Source organism: Podarcis vaucheri (assembly GCF_965113315.1).
Source record: "Podarcis vaucheri genome assembly, chromosome: 17".
Lineage (NCBI taxonomy): Eukaryota > Metazoa > Chordata > Lepidosauria > Squamata > Lacertidae > Podarcis > Podarcis vaucheri.
The window spans coordinates 555,328-569,655 of record NC_138755.1 but is presented as its reverse complement, the minus strand read 5'-3'; the positions used below and the strand labels follow the sequence as shown (position 1 = coordinate 569,655).

At 46.0% G+C, this 14,328-nt stretch overlaps 1 protein-coding gene across 11 annotated transcripts in view; it reads left to right on the top strand.

Annotated features, from left to right (window-relative positions):
• The window catches only part of LOC309522493 (uncharacterized protein), a 145,689-nt gene that overhangs the window by 108,565 nt on the left and 22,796 nt on the right, over positions 1-14,328 (top strand). The window lies entirely within an intron of this gene.

Below are 14,328 nucleotides of genomic sequence, written 5' to 3'. Positions count from 1 at the left end.
GTGGTGGAGTCTCCTTCTTTAGAGGTCTTTAAGCAGAGGCTTGACAACCATATGTCAGGAGTGCTCTGATGGTGTTTCCTGCTTGGCAGGGGGTTGGACTCGATGGCCCTTGTGGTCTCTTCCAACTCTATGATTCTATGATTCTATGATTCTATGATTCTAGGTTACAAACTCTGCTAACCCAGAAATAGTACCTCGGGTTAAGAACTTTGCTTCAGAATGAATGAAACAATGAATGAATGAACTTTATTATGGTCATAGACCAGGATTAAGAAAAGCATATAGATAAAATAGCAGTTGGGATTTTTGACCAATAATTGTTAGGGCAAATGAGGACAAGGAAACAGGCATAAAACATCCGAATAAAATACAAGATTAAACACAGATAATGGGTGGATAAAAAACTAATAATTAAAACAGATAAGAGCTAAAAACCAACAAAGACACACAGTTAAAACAACTGTAAGAGCATAAGAACTAAAAAACCCGCAGATAAAACAACTATAAGAGGCTGCAGAAGCCCCTTAAGTAGAGGACACTCACAACATTAAAAACTGCTGTGCAAATATGGTTAAAACAGACAATTAAAACAATAGACAACACTAAATTTAGAAACAATGTACAGCAATACACTGTCCCAGGAAGTTGACTCAGAATCACCCATGGAACCGTGTTTGGGACTATTTTGAGTTGGGCGATGGTCTGCGCATACAGATCTGTAGACAGAATCTGGCGACCATCCAGGTCATCTTCAGATCTTTGCCCAACAGCAAAAGGTCAAATTTTTGCTTTTGCGGAAGGTCGGCGAGCCTCACCAGTAGGGGATCCATGATCTTACTATGTGCCTCTTTATAAAAGGGGCATCTGAAGAACAAGTGTTCTGGGCTTCCTATCTCTCCCAGTGGACAGGTGCAAAGTCTCTGAGCATACGGGACCCTTCTAAAGGCTCCATCCAGGATCGGTGAGGGAAGAGCCGAACTTCTGGTGAGTGTAAAGGCCCTTCTTTCATCCCTAGATATGAGAAAGAAGAGATATGCTGCCGGTGCGGCTATATCTCTCTCGATTTCTCCAATTCTATAGTTGGGGCAACTTGCACAGTCCTGCTGTCTCTCGGTGTCTAATATTCTTTGCCTGACCGTAGCTTTTGCCTGGTCCAAACCCAGACTTAGAAGGGCTTGAGGGGCAAAACCCCTGCACTTGATTCCAAACTGAAGAAGATTCTAACCTCTGAAAAACTCCGTACAATTTTAACTGGGGATATTCCTAGGCCTGAGGACCCAGTTTCCAAGTTTGAGAGCCTGCTCCAACAATTGAAACCCTATCTTTTTAATACCACAGAAAAAAGACCAACTAAACCAATAACAGCAAATAAACCTTGGTTTGATCACACCTGCTTTGAGGGAAAGAATGGGAGAGGCATCTGGACCAGCTGGCAACATTCCAGGAGATGATGTTTAGGGCAGCAGTTGATTCTTGGGTTTTTAGATTCCAGGCTCTCATAGCTGTTTTCTGCCACTGATTCCTCAGGTCCTTTGAGTTTGGCTTGAATGAGCCACGATGCGGAGGAATGGGGGAGCCTTTTAAGGGGAAGACTAATTTGGGAGTATTAATTTGTCCGTCCAGGCAGACACCCGCTGAGACCTTATTTCATTCCTCTGCATGAATAGCTTCTAGGATTCCCTGACAGTCCATGAACTGGCACCACCAGTTCAACTTGTTGCGATTTGGATTGGGCTATTGGAGGGGGTGTAGGAGAGCCCGTTTCTTCTGGACACAGATATCGACAAGTTGTCCATTCCTTGTTGGTTAAAGGCTTTGATTTGCAATTGATGTAATTAAATTCCATGGGAGGAGGCGGGGCTAGAGGTGGAAGTGACTTCCTTTTTTTAAAAAAAAATCATATTTATTGAAATTTCCAAAACTCAAAAAAGAAAAAAAAGAAAAAAGAAAAAGAAAAAACATTTACATTTAAAACCTTACTTTCATTAACATCTTTCCAGGACTTCCCCATCCCTCCCCCTGTTGTATTCCCCTTCCATTAATTTAATTCCACAAGTTCTTACCCCAAATTTAAAACTTATTATGTTTAACCCAATATTCAATTTAGTTCATCTTATATAACCACTTTCCCTTTGAATTCCACCATCCTTCATCATTAAGAAAAAAAAAATTCCCCCAAGGTCCACCCCAATTCCCTTCCACGAATTCCCTTTTTTAATACACACGTCGAGACAAGATAAAAAAGATAAAAAAGATTCAAAATATAGTTTTACACCCTTTGGATTCCAAATCTCCCCCCCCCTTCCCCGGTTCCGATTCCCCATGTCCATCGGTCTATCTGCTATCAGCCTGGAGATCTCACGTCCATGACCGAATCTTTCTCAGCTCCACTTTGCTAGTTTTCTTGGTAGTCTTTAGCTTCAAACGCCCAATCTTAGAGAAGCCCTATCTCACAAAAGTCCATTTTTCTTCCATCCAGACCTCCATATTTTAAAAAATAAAACTCAAATTCTGTTTCTTAATCCTTTTGAGTCTGAGTGTCCCAAATGCTCTGACTTCCAACTTAGTCCAGTTCTTGTTTCCCTTTGGCTCCTTCTTTATTCTCTTCCAAATCATCACCAGTCCTTTGTTCTCTTTCCTCGCTTTTCTCAGGTTTCTTTTCCTGTTCCGCTGCAAAAACATTCTAGTTCAAAAACTTGGTTCCTCTACAGGGGTTATTATTTGTTCAGGAACAAAAACTTGCATCAAGTCCCTTCCATTCTTCAATAGATATTTCTATTGTCTCCTTTAGTGTAGAAACCTCTGTAGACAAAATAATGTTTCGTTTTTGCAGCTTTCCCAGGAGATAAAAAGTCCTGTTCAATTCCAAGAGTATTTTTCCACTTACAACCGTTCTTGTAATGTCCCAAAACCCCTCTAGGGGGATTATGGTAACTTTGTTTCCTTCCAAATCAAATCCAAAAGTCAAATTGTTATTCCTTGTTTTCAACAATTTATATCCAAATTGTAACAAATCTAACCAGCAGAGTCCTCATAACAAAGTCCTCTTTTTATTCTCCAACTTTGACAGCTACTTTGACAGCTGTCGAAGTCTCTATCTCTCTTCACCAGGCTCTCTCACGAATAACCCCGGTTCCCGGGGGGGGGGGGTTGCACTTTAACTCTCACCAACCACTCTTCTCCTCCAGCACAGTTACTTATAATTTCCCATCGTGGAATTAATAACTTTCATCATAAACAGAAGCAAACTCTTTTCACGACCTTAGTTGCCAAATCCTTGTTTTAAATTGTCTACAATAGGGGGGAGACGGACTTCCTTTTTGCAGAGGACTCATAGCACCGCGCCACCCCCCGTCCCCCGCTCCGCAGCCTTTAAAAAGGCTCCTTCGCGGGTCGGGGGCGCTAATGGTGCCCGCCGAGTCACCAGGTCCATGGGCATCCGCGCCCATGGTTTTTGAGGGTCCCCACGTCGCCGGCGCAGCGGGACCCAACCCCTACCGAGAAGACTCCCTCCGGAGCTCGGAGGGAGTCCGCCATTCAGCGATGGCGCCAACCCGGAAGTCCAGAAGTGACTTCCTTATGGTCGAAAGTCTTTCAATTAGTGCATCCTGGGAAAGTAGGATCTGCTCGAGGTAGGTTGTTAGGAGTTGTTCATCCTTTGAGGAGAAATCTTTTTCTAGCTTATTTGGTGAGGGTGGGGTTTTGCACAGCCTGCCAGGATGTTTAGGATTGCCAGCCTCTGGGTAGAGCGGCTTACCGTTTCTGGCGCTGTTGGATTCTGCAGTGCTGGTTTTGGTTTTTGGTCTAACTGGCCTATGTGCTCCTAGAAGTGGTGAGGAGTCTTTGATATTTTCGAAGAAACGGTGCACAAGCAAGCCAGCCCTCAGGAAATTGTCTTTATTTGAAAGGGTCTGTTTAGTTGAGAGCCCGTCCTTAAAAGTCACAATAACCCTATTTTGGGCTGTATCATGAGGGAGGAATTTTACCTTGATGATATTTTCTGCTGTCACAAGGCCCCTGGTGACTATTCCGATTTTTTCGGGAATATTTACTTTTCTTTGAGCATATGATGGGTGTCCTCTATTTGTGGAAAGGCCTGCCCACAGGAGGACGAGGGGGAGGAGGACCATGGTTATTGGAATGTGGGTTTGACCTGGCAGGGCCCCCTGAGAGAATGGATGAGAGACTGGCAGGCCTGTGGAAATCAACGGACAGACTGTGGGGATGTTCTGTACGGAGGTGTGGAAATGGCGTCTGTCCTTTATGTGATATGGCTCTTGGAGAAGCGTAAAATCCACACAGGATATGTTTGTTTTCAACCCGCTTGTGAAGACTATCAGAGATCACAAAGAAAGGATTATATGATAACAACAAGAAGATGAGGAAAATAACAAAAAGACTATCTGGACAGAACTGTGTAATTAAAGCAGCAGCAAGAGTGATGTTTGGATCCCTTTCGGAGCTCGAAATATGGGTACCCCCAACAAAATTTTAAAAATTTGGCTGTGTAATTTGGAACTAATGTGATTTGGAATTAATGTGATCTGATTGGCCTGTTAATAAAAAATTTTTTTTCTTTGGTTTCCCTATTTCCCCACTAGAGGGCAGTATGTGATCCGCTGGGGCGTGGGGCTTTTCCTCAGAGTGCTTTAATGGTATGCATGAGTTTGTGATTTTCTTTTGGGTTGTAGGAGCAGAGTTCTTTGTTGTTGTATTCTCCAGCAGCTTAAAGAGCTTCTGGAAATTCATTTTCTTAGTCCGGCAGGTCGGCGTTCCCTTTTGGCCTCTCAATTTGATGTTTTTGGTCTTCTTCATTTTTTGTGCTGAGCATTTTCTCTTTAAGGTCGGTTTCTTGGGAGCAGGGGATCCTCCCTCCTGCTTCAGGATGAGAACAGAAATTGTGCAGCGGTGGCAGTGGGAGGCCCCATTAGCTAAAGTGGTGCTTCAGGTTAAGAACAGTTTCAGGTTAAGAACGGACCTCCAGAATGAATTAAGTTCTTAACCTGAGGTGCCACTGTATATCTTTCCATCTCCTTTTGATCTTCATCTTTTGCTTGATATAACCTCCTGTAAAGGTAAAGGGGCCCCTGACAATTAAGTCCAGTCGCTAACGACACTGGGGTTGCGGCGCTCATCTTGCTTTACAGGCTGGGAGAGCCGGCGTTTGTCCACTCCGCAGACAGTTCTTCCGGGTCATGTGGCCAGCATGACTAAGCCGCTTCTGGTGAACCAGAGCAGCACACGGAAACGGCGCTTACCTTCCCGCCGGAGCGGTACCTATTTATCTACTTGCATTGTGTGCTTTCAAACTGCTAGGTTGGCAGGAGCTGGGACTGAACAACGGGAGCTCACTCCGTTGCAGGGATTCGAACCGCCGATCTTTCAATCGGCAAGATCAAGTGGCACAGTAGTTTAACCCACAGCGCCGATAACTTCCAATAGTAGTTTGTAATTTTTTCACGTTTCCTTGGGTTATTCTATCTATTACTTTCCCTTCCCCTATCAATTTCTCTTTTGCCCTCTCTCTCTCTTTTTTTTTTTAATTGCCAGGGAAGCATTCTGCCTGGCTTATTGCCAGATTCAAAAAAAATCTGCCTTAACATTTTTTCTTTTGTTCTGTTTTGTAATTCAGAATCATAGAGAGCTGCGTCTGTAATATCTTGATATTTTGTTTTGGTATTTCATTCTTCGGATTTTTAACCAGTTCTTTTTCTTTTTCGCTTTTGTTGTTTAATTGTGTCCGACTGTTTGTGACCCCATGGACCAGAGCACCCCAGGCGCTCCTGTCTTTCACTACTTTCCGCAGTGAGCACTCAGGGCCGATTTCCTTCAGAATGGATAGGTTTGATCTTCTTGCAGTCCATGGGACTCTTAAAGTGAAGATAATTTGCCGTCCAGTCACTCTTCCCTGTGAGAACTCTGCTGGGAAAAAATGACCTGGCAAGATAGCAGAGTAGCGGCAACGGTCCTGCTTCCGTGTGAGAATAGGGATAAATCAGGTCCAGAGACGGTCCGTTCTAATCTCTAGTAGCTTTATTTACAGAGCAATAAATCAGTCAGACACCATCGGAACATTCCGGCATGTTTTTGTGCTTTTCCAAAGCACTCGCCCAGCAGCCTCTAAGTTGGGCTGCTTCTCTGTCCGTTGCAGAGACAGATCTGAAGAGCGTCAGAACAACATCCTGTGACACACTTCTCGGCATGTAGCTCCTCCCAGCTCCTCCCAGAACCAGATACAGGACACCAGTGAGTTTTAACCCTGTTAGTTCCAAACTCCACACCCCCTCTTGTCCTGCATCTGGAGACAACAGTCAACAATGCTTTCCCTATACACAGACCCTCACAGAACTCCTCGTGCTTCTGGAAGGTTAATGGTTTTGTGAAACCATCAGCGAGGTTCTTTGTTGAGGGACAGTATTTCAGAGCAACTAGCCCCTCATGAACGCTCTGACATACATTCCGGAAACGTATGTCCAAATGTTTGGTCCTCGCCTTGAATTGCCCCGTCTCAGCCAATTTGTGGCAAGGTTGATTGTCCTCATGCACCACAACAGGCAGACAATTCTCTCCACAGATTTCCTTGACCAAACACACATAGAACTCCAGCTCTCTGCAAGCATCTGATAGCGCACTGAACTCGGCTTCAGTAGATGAAAGCGCTATGAGACTTTGCTTCCGGGACCTCCACCCAACTATAGAGTCCCCAAACTTCACCACTAGGCCTGACACTGATTTGCGATCTTCAGAGTTAGCCCAATCCGAATCCACAAAGCAAGTCAGCTTCACTTCTCCTTGAGCTGGCAACCTAAGACAAAAGTCTTTGGTTTCCTGCAAATACCTCAGAACTCTCTTGATGCCATTCCAGGCTTGCACACTGGGGTTTGATGCCTCTCTGCTGAGCAGATTGACAGCAAACGCAATGTCTGGTCTGCTCCATTGAGACAAGTACAACAAACTCCCTAGGGCTGACTGAAATACTTCAGTATTTTCAAACGCAGCGCGTTCTACTTGCTGAAATTCCTTTACGTATCCAGCTTCCATGGGTGACCTGGCACCTGCACAATCAGACATCCTGAACTTCTCAAGCAACTGTTCAATCTTACCTTTCTGGCTAAGCAAAAAGCTACCATCCTCAGTCTTCGCTATCTGAACACCTAAGTAGGATTTGACATCCCCAAGCTGCTTCAGCTTGAACCGCTTTCCAAGTTCCCTAGCAAACTTCTTCTCCTGCTCACTAGTCTGTGCCATCATTAAGATATCATCAACAAAGACAAGAATCACTTCCTGTGTCTCTCCTGACCTCTTCAGGTACAGGCAACTGTCTGCAACAGACCTCTTAAAACCTAGCTCCTCTAAGGCTTCATGTAGGCACATATTCCAATTCCTGGCAGATTGGCGTAATCCATAGATGGATTTGTGCAACCGCCACACGACTCCTTGCTCACTGACTTCAAACCCTGGAGGAGGAAGCATGTACAACTCCTCCTGGAGATCTGAATTTAGGTAGGCAACATCTACATCAAAATGGTTCACCTTCCAACCTCTCTGTGCTGCTATCGCCAAAAACATTCTCAAAGTCTCCGCTCTTGAGGTCGGCGAATAAACCTCTGTGAAGTGGACACCCTTTTTCTGTGTGAATCCACGTGCCACTAATCTCGCTTTGTACTGTGGTTCTCCCGTTTCTGTGGGTTTCAAGCGGTAAATCCACCTACAACTAACAGCTCGCTGGTTAGCCGGCAGCTGAGTTAGTGAGAACACACCAAGAGACTTCATTGAGTTCATCTCCTTCTGCATCGCCTCACGCCATTTGCTAGCTTCTTCCTGAGGCAACTTCTGAACATCCTCAAAGGATTCAGGCTCACACCTAGCCACACCAACCCAAACACTAGTGGCTTCATACCTTTCAGGAGGCTTACCCTTGGTTGACCTAGCTGACCTCCTCAGAGTGAATTCCGGACCTGCGCCTGATTCACCTGGATCAGCCCTACCATCTCCTGTGTCAGAAACCTCCCCCTCTGACCTGCTGCGCCGTTTCGGGCGTACAGCTGGTTCTGCTGGCGAGGATGGTTCACTCCTCGGCTCAGACTTTACAGAGACCTGTGGAGGGGTCTTGGGACTCCCTTTTGGAGAGGTTTGAGGCCTCTGCCTTGGAGATCCCTGCTCTGGACTCTGTGGCTGTTGACCGTGCGCCTCAGCAACAGGTTCAGCCTCGTCCTCCTCCTCCTCATCACCTGAGTCTAACAGAACATCTGGGTTTCCGTGAAGACGTTTCCACCCACTCTGCTCGCAAAACTCAGCACTGCCGCTAATAAGCAGCTTAGACTGGTCGCCAGCAGGGTATGCGAAACGCCACGCCTTTGAACCCGGCTCATAGCCTACAAAGATCATCTTCCTAGACCTTGGCTCACCCTTTCTGCGCATGGCCTTTGGAACCAGAACCCAAGCCTGCGAACCAAAAACGTGCAGAAAGTCCACCTTCGGTTTCTTTCCATGAAGCAGAAAGTACGGTGTGTCTCCTACACTTGAATTGAACACCCTGTTCTGCACAAAGCATGCTGTCTTATAACTTTCAGCCCAAAAGCGCTGTGGCAATCCCGAGTCTGCCAACATAGCATGCGCTGATTCCTGTAAAGTGCGAAACTTCCTCTCCGCCAACCCGTTCTGTTGCGGAGAGTAGGGGGCAGTCAAACGATGACTGATACCTTTCTGCCTGAAAAACGATTGCAGCGCAGAACCTGTGAATTCCCCCCCGCGATCAGATTGAAAGGAAATCACCCTGGTAGAGAAACGCAGCTCTACCGCTGTGATCCAATCCCTGATCAGTGCAGCTGCTTCTGATTTGCATCTAAGCGTAAACAGCCAGGTGTGTCTCGAAAAATCATCAATCAGAATCAGAATCCATTTAGACCCAGCTAAAGAAGGTGTTGGCATGGGCCCTGACAAATCTGCATGGACCAGTTCAAAAGGTTTGCTGGTCCTTCTTGGTTGCCATGGCCACAGCCTTCCCGCGACTAGGGCTTTCGCTGCTTCCCAGAGAGACCAACGCAGCTGTGAGGTGATAAGACGCCTTGTCTTTATTGTGGCCTGCTGCTTTCCCACGTCTCTGGTGAGAACCAGCCCTGGGAACCTGCTTTGTTGACATTCCACGCCGGCCAGAGTCCTTGCCGCCATCCTGCGCCTCTAGCGGACAATTGCGGACCAGATGTGTGTTGCTGCCACACCGATAGCATCTCTTTGAAACAAAGGCTCTCACACAGTCCTCGCCACTCCTGGCTGCTGCCCCCCCGCTCTTTCTTGGGGTGCAGCCTGCGCCCTCTTTCACAGCCCTCTGGCGCTTTGATTCTTCGTCAATCAAGCGGCCGCTAATATATTCGATCGTAAGATCCTGCGGCGGCATCGTTTCCATCGTTAGAACCAAGTTCTCATAACTCCTGTCCAAAGAGCTTAAAAGCGTATAAGCTTTAAGTTCATCTGGGAAGGGCACATTGAGCTGACGCAGCTTACTGAAGATGGTCAGCATCTGAGCAATGTGATCCCTTATCGGCTCCCCTGGGGACAGCCGCTTCTCAAACAGAGAACGTATCACATGGATCTTTGCCCCAGCTGTGGTCCTCTGATGTATTCTAGTCAGAGCAGACCATATCTGACGACAGGTACGTAAGCCATCAATATGGGGGAGCTGCGACGCTTCAATCGCCATCACCACATGGGACATGGCCTTCTTATCTTTCTTTGCCGCTGCTGCAGCCCTCTCCACTTCTGCAGCTGCTGCATTGGGCCCGGCCACGACTGGATCGGCCTGTGTGCATTCCCACAGCTGCTTTCCCTCCAGCCAATAATACATGCGCTTGGACCAGTCCTCCCAATTGGCTCCATTGAGCCTTTCGAAGGGGATGTTGAAGCTTTCATGGCCCTGCTGTGCCTGAGCAGCAGCCATCTCCTCCCCCCAGGGCTTCTCACAAGCGTACTCACACGTTTGCCATCAAGCTGGACCTCCTCCGAAGCAGCCGTCTCTCTTGGCTCTTGGCTCCGATCACCAGCATTCCTCACTGCCCTCCCTGGCAGGAGATCACAGCAACTCAAAGCTGGCAGCCTTCCTCCCTTCTCACACTTATTAGGAGACGCGGATCATCCGTAACCTCTTAAAGTGAAGATAATTTGCCGTCCAGTCACTCTTCCCTGTGAGAACTCTGCTGGGAAAAAATGACCTGGCAAGATAGCAGAGTAGCGGCAACGGTCCTGCTTCCGTGTGAGAATAGGGATAAATCAGGTCCAGAGACGGTCCGTTCTAATCTCTAGTAGCTTTATTTACAGAGCAATAAATCAGTCAGACACCATCGGAACATTCCGGCATGTTTTTGTGCTTTTCCAAAGCACTCGCCCAGCAGCCTCTAAGTTGGGCTGCTTCTCTGTCCGTTGCAGAGACAGATCTGAAGAGCGTCAGAACAACATCCTGTGACGCACTTCTCGGCATGTAGCTCCTCCCAGCTCCTCCCAGAACCAGATACAGGACACCAGTGAGTTTTAACCCTGTTAGTTCCAAACTCCACAGGGACTCTAAAGAGTCTCCTCCAGCACTATAGAATCATAGAATCATAGAGTTGGAAGAGACCACAAGGGCCATCGAGTCCAACCCCCTGCCAAGCAGGAAACACCATCAGAGCACTCCTGACATATGGTTGTCAAGCCTCTGCTTAAAGACCTCCAAAGTAGGAGACTCCACCACACTCCTTGGCAGCAAATTCCACTGTCGAACAGCTCTTACTGTCAGGAAGTTCTTCCTAATGTTTAGGTGGAATCTTCTTTCTTGTAGTTTGGATCCATTGCTCCGTGTCCGCTTCTCTGGAGCAGCAGAAAACAACCTTTCTCCCTCCTCTATGTGACATCCTTTTATATATTTGAACATGGCTATCATATCACCCCTTAACCTCCTCTTCTCCAGGCTAAACATGTCAAGTTTGTTGTCAACCAAGACTCCTAGATCCTTTTCACATGTACTGCTCTCAAGCCAGGTGTCACCCATCTTGTATTTGTGCCTCTCATTTTTTTTGCCCAAGTGCAATACTTTACATTTCTCCCTGTTAAAGTTCATCTTGTTTGTTTTTGCCCAGTTCTCTAATCTGTCAAGGTTGTTTTGAAGTGTGATCCTGTCCTCTGGGGTGTTAGCCACCCCTCCCAGTTTGGTGTCATCTGCAAATTTGATCAGGATGCCCTTGAGTCCATCATCCAAGTCGTTGATAAAGATGTTGAATAAGACCGGGCCCAAGACAGAACCCTGTGGCACCCCACTAGTCACTCTTCTCCAGGATGAAGAGGAACCATTGATGAGCACCCTTTGGGTTCGGTCAGTCAGCCAGTTACAAATCCACTGAGTGGTAGCATAGTCAAGACCGCATTTTACCAGCTTCTTTACAAGAATATCATGGGGCACCTTGTCAAATGCTTTGCTGAAATCAAGGTAGGCTACATCCACTGCGTTCCCTTCATCTACCAGGCTTGTAATTCTGTCAAAAAACGAGATCAGGTTAGTCTGACATGACTTATTTTTCAGAAATCCATGCTGACTATTGGTGATCACAGCATTCCTTTCTAGGTGCTCACAGACTGTTTGCTTAATGATCTGCTCCAGAATCTTCCCTGCTATTGATGTCAGACTGACTGGGCGGTAATTATTTGGCTCCTCTCTTTTCCCCTTTTTGAAAATAGGAACAACATTTGCCCTCCTCCAGTCTGCCGGGACTTCGCCTGTTCTCCAGGAATTCTCAAAGATGACTGCCAGTGGTTCTGAGATCACATCTGCCAGTTCTTTTAATACTCTTGGATGCAGTTCATCTGGCCCTGGAGACTTGAATACATCTAATCTAGCCAAATATTCTTGTACTATCTCCTTAGTTATTCTGGGCTGTGTTTCCTTTGCTGAATCATTTGCTTCAAATTCTTCAGGTCGGGCATTGTCTTCTTTATCGGAGAAGACTGAGGCAAAGAAGGCATTGAGGAGTTCAGCCCTTTCTGTGTCCCCTGTTTGCATTTCACCATCTTCTCCTCTGAGTGACCCCACTGTTTCTTTGTTCTTCCTTTTGCTACGAACATACCCATAAAAGCCTTTTTTGTTGCTTTTAACCTCTCTAGCAAGCCTGAGTTCATTCTGTGCTTTAGCTTTTCTGACTTTGTGTCTACACGTGCTGGCTATTTGTTTGAATTCCTCTTTGGTGGTTTCCCCCCTTTTCCATTTTTTGTACACATCCTTTTTTAATCTTAATTCAGTTAAAAGTTCTTTAGATAGCCACCCTGGTTTCTTTAGGCACCTTCCATGTTTTCGTCTCATTGGTATTGCCTGACGTTGTGCTTTTACTATCTCCCTCTTAACAAACTCCCAGCCATCATGAACTCCCTTTCCTTTTAGTATTGCTGTCCATGGGATCTCACCCAGCACTTCCCTAAGTTTTATGAAGTCGGCTTTCTTAAAGTCAAGAAATTGAGTCCTAGTATGCTTGGCTGCTACTGTCCGCTGTATAGTAAACTTCAGAAGAGCATGATCACTCGCGCCTAATGATCCTTCCACATCTACCCCACTAACCAGGTCATCAACATAAATTTTTCGGCGATCAGCATTCTCTATGGTCCAGCTTTCACTTCCATACATCACTACTGGGAAAACTATAGCTTTAACTATACGGACCTTTGTTGGCAAGGCAATATCTCTGCTTTTTAAGATGCTGTCTAGGTTTGTCATTGCTTTTCTCCCAAGAAGCAGGCGTCTTTTAACTTTGTGACTGCTGTCACCATCAGCAGTGATCATGGAACCCAAGAAAGTAAAATCTCTCGCTGGCTCCATTTCTTCCCCTTCTATTTGCCAGGAGGTGATGGGACCAGTGGCCATGATCATAGTTTTTTTTATTTATTTATAGAATCATAGAATCATAGAGTTGGAATACACCACAAGGGCCATCGAGTCCAACCCCCTGCCAAGCAGGAAACACCATCAGAGCACTCCTGACATATGGTTGTCAAGCCTCTGCTTAAAGACCTCCAAAGAAGGAGACTCCACCACACTCCTTGGCAGCAAATTCCACTGTCGAACAGCTCTTACTGTCAGGAAGTTCTTCCTAATGTTTAGGTGGAATCTTCTTTCTTGTAGTTTGGATCCATTGCTCCGTGTCCACTTCTCTGGAGCAGCAGAAAACAACCTTTCTCCCTCCTCTATATGACATCCTTTTATATATTTGAACATGGCTATCATATCACCCCTTAACCTCCTCTTCTCCAGGCTAAACATGCCCAGCTCCCTTAGCCGTTCCTCATAAGGCATCGTTTCCAGGCCTTTGACCATTTTGGTTGCCCTCCTCTGGACACGTTCCAGTTTGTCAGTGTCCTTCTTGAACTGTGGTGCCCAGAACTGGACACAGTACTCCAGGTGAGGTCTGACCAGAGCAGAATACAGTGGCACTGTTACTTCCCTTGATCTAGATGCTATATTCCTATTGATGCAGCCCAGAATTGCATTGGCTTTTTTAGCTGCCGCGTCACACTGTTGGCTCATGTCAAGTTTGTGGTCAACCAAGACTCCTAGATCCTTTTCACATGTACTGCTCTCAAGCCAGGTGTCACCCATCTTGTATTTGTGCCTCTCATTTCTTTTGCCCAAGTGCAATACTTTACATTTCTCCCTGTTAAAGTTCATCTTGTTTGTTTTTGCCCAGTTCTCTAATCTGTCAAGGTTGTTTTGAAGTGTGATCCTGTCCTCTGGGGTGTTAGCCACCCCTCCCAGTTTGGTGTCATCTGCAAATTTGATCAGGATGCCTTTGAGTCCATCATCCAAGTCGTTGATAAAGATGTTGAATAAGACCGGGCCCAAGACAGAACCCTGTGGCACCCCACTATTCACTCTTCTCCAGGATGAAGAGGAACCATTGATGAGCACCCTTTGGGTTGTGGTCTGATGAAAAAAATCTGTTAAAGCTTTGTTTTATGACATCAAACGCTACCAAAGTGGTTCGCAAACAAACGTAGTGAACAGTGATTCCGGATATACCCACTGAATTCTTCTTCAGCACAGCAGAAGGATACAGAAATGCTCCATAAACCCATCTATACGGTGAATGGAATTGTATAACAACAATATCTATGGAGCAGTGGTCATAAAGTTATGTAAAGTTGTAGAATTTTAAGCATAACCTTGCTAGCATGTGAAATGAGCGCAATTGTGTGATAGTTGGTGCATTCTTTGGCACTGCCCTTCTTTGGGATTGGGATGTAGACTGATCTTCTCCAATCCTCTGACCAGTTTTCCAAACTTGCTGGCATATTGAGTGTAGCACCTTAACAGCA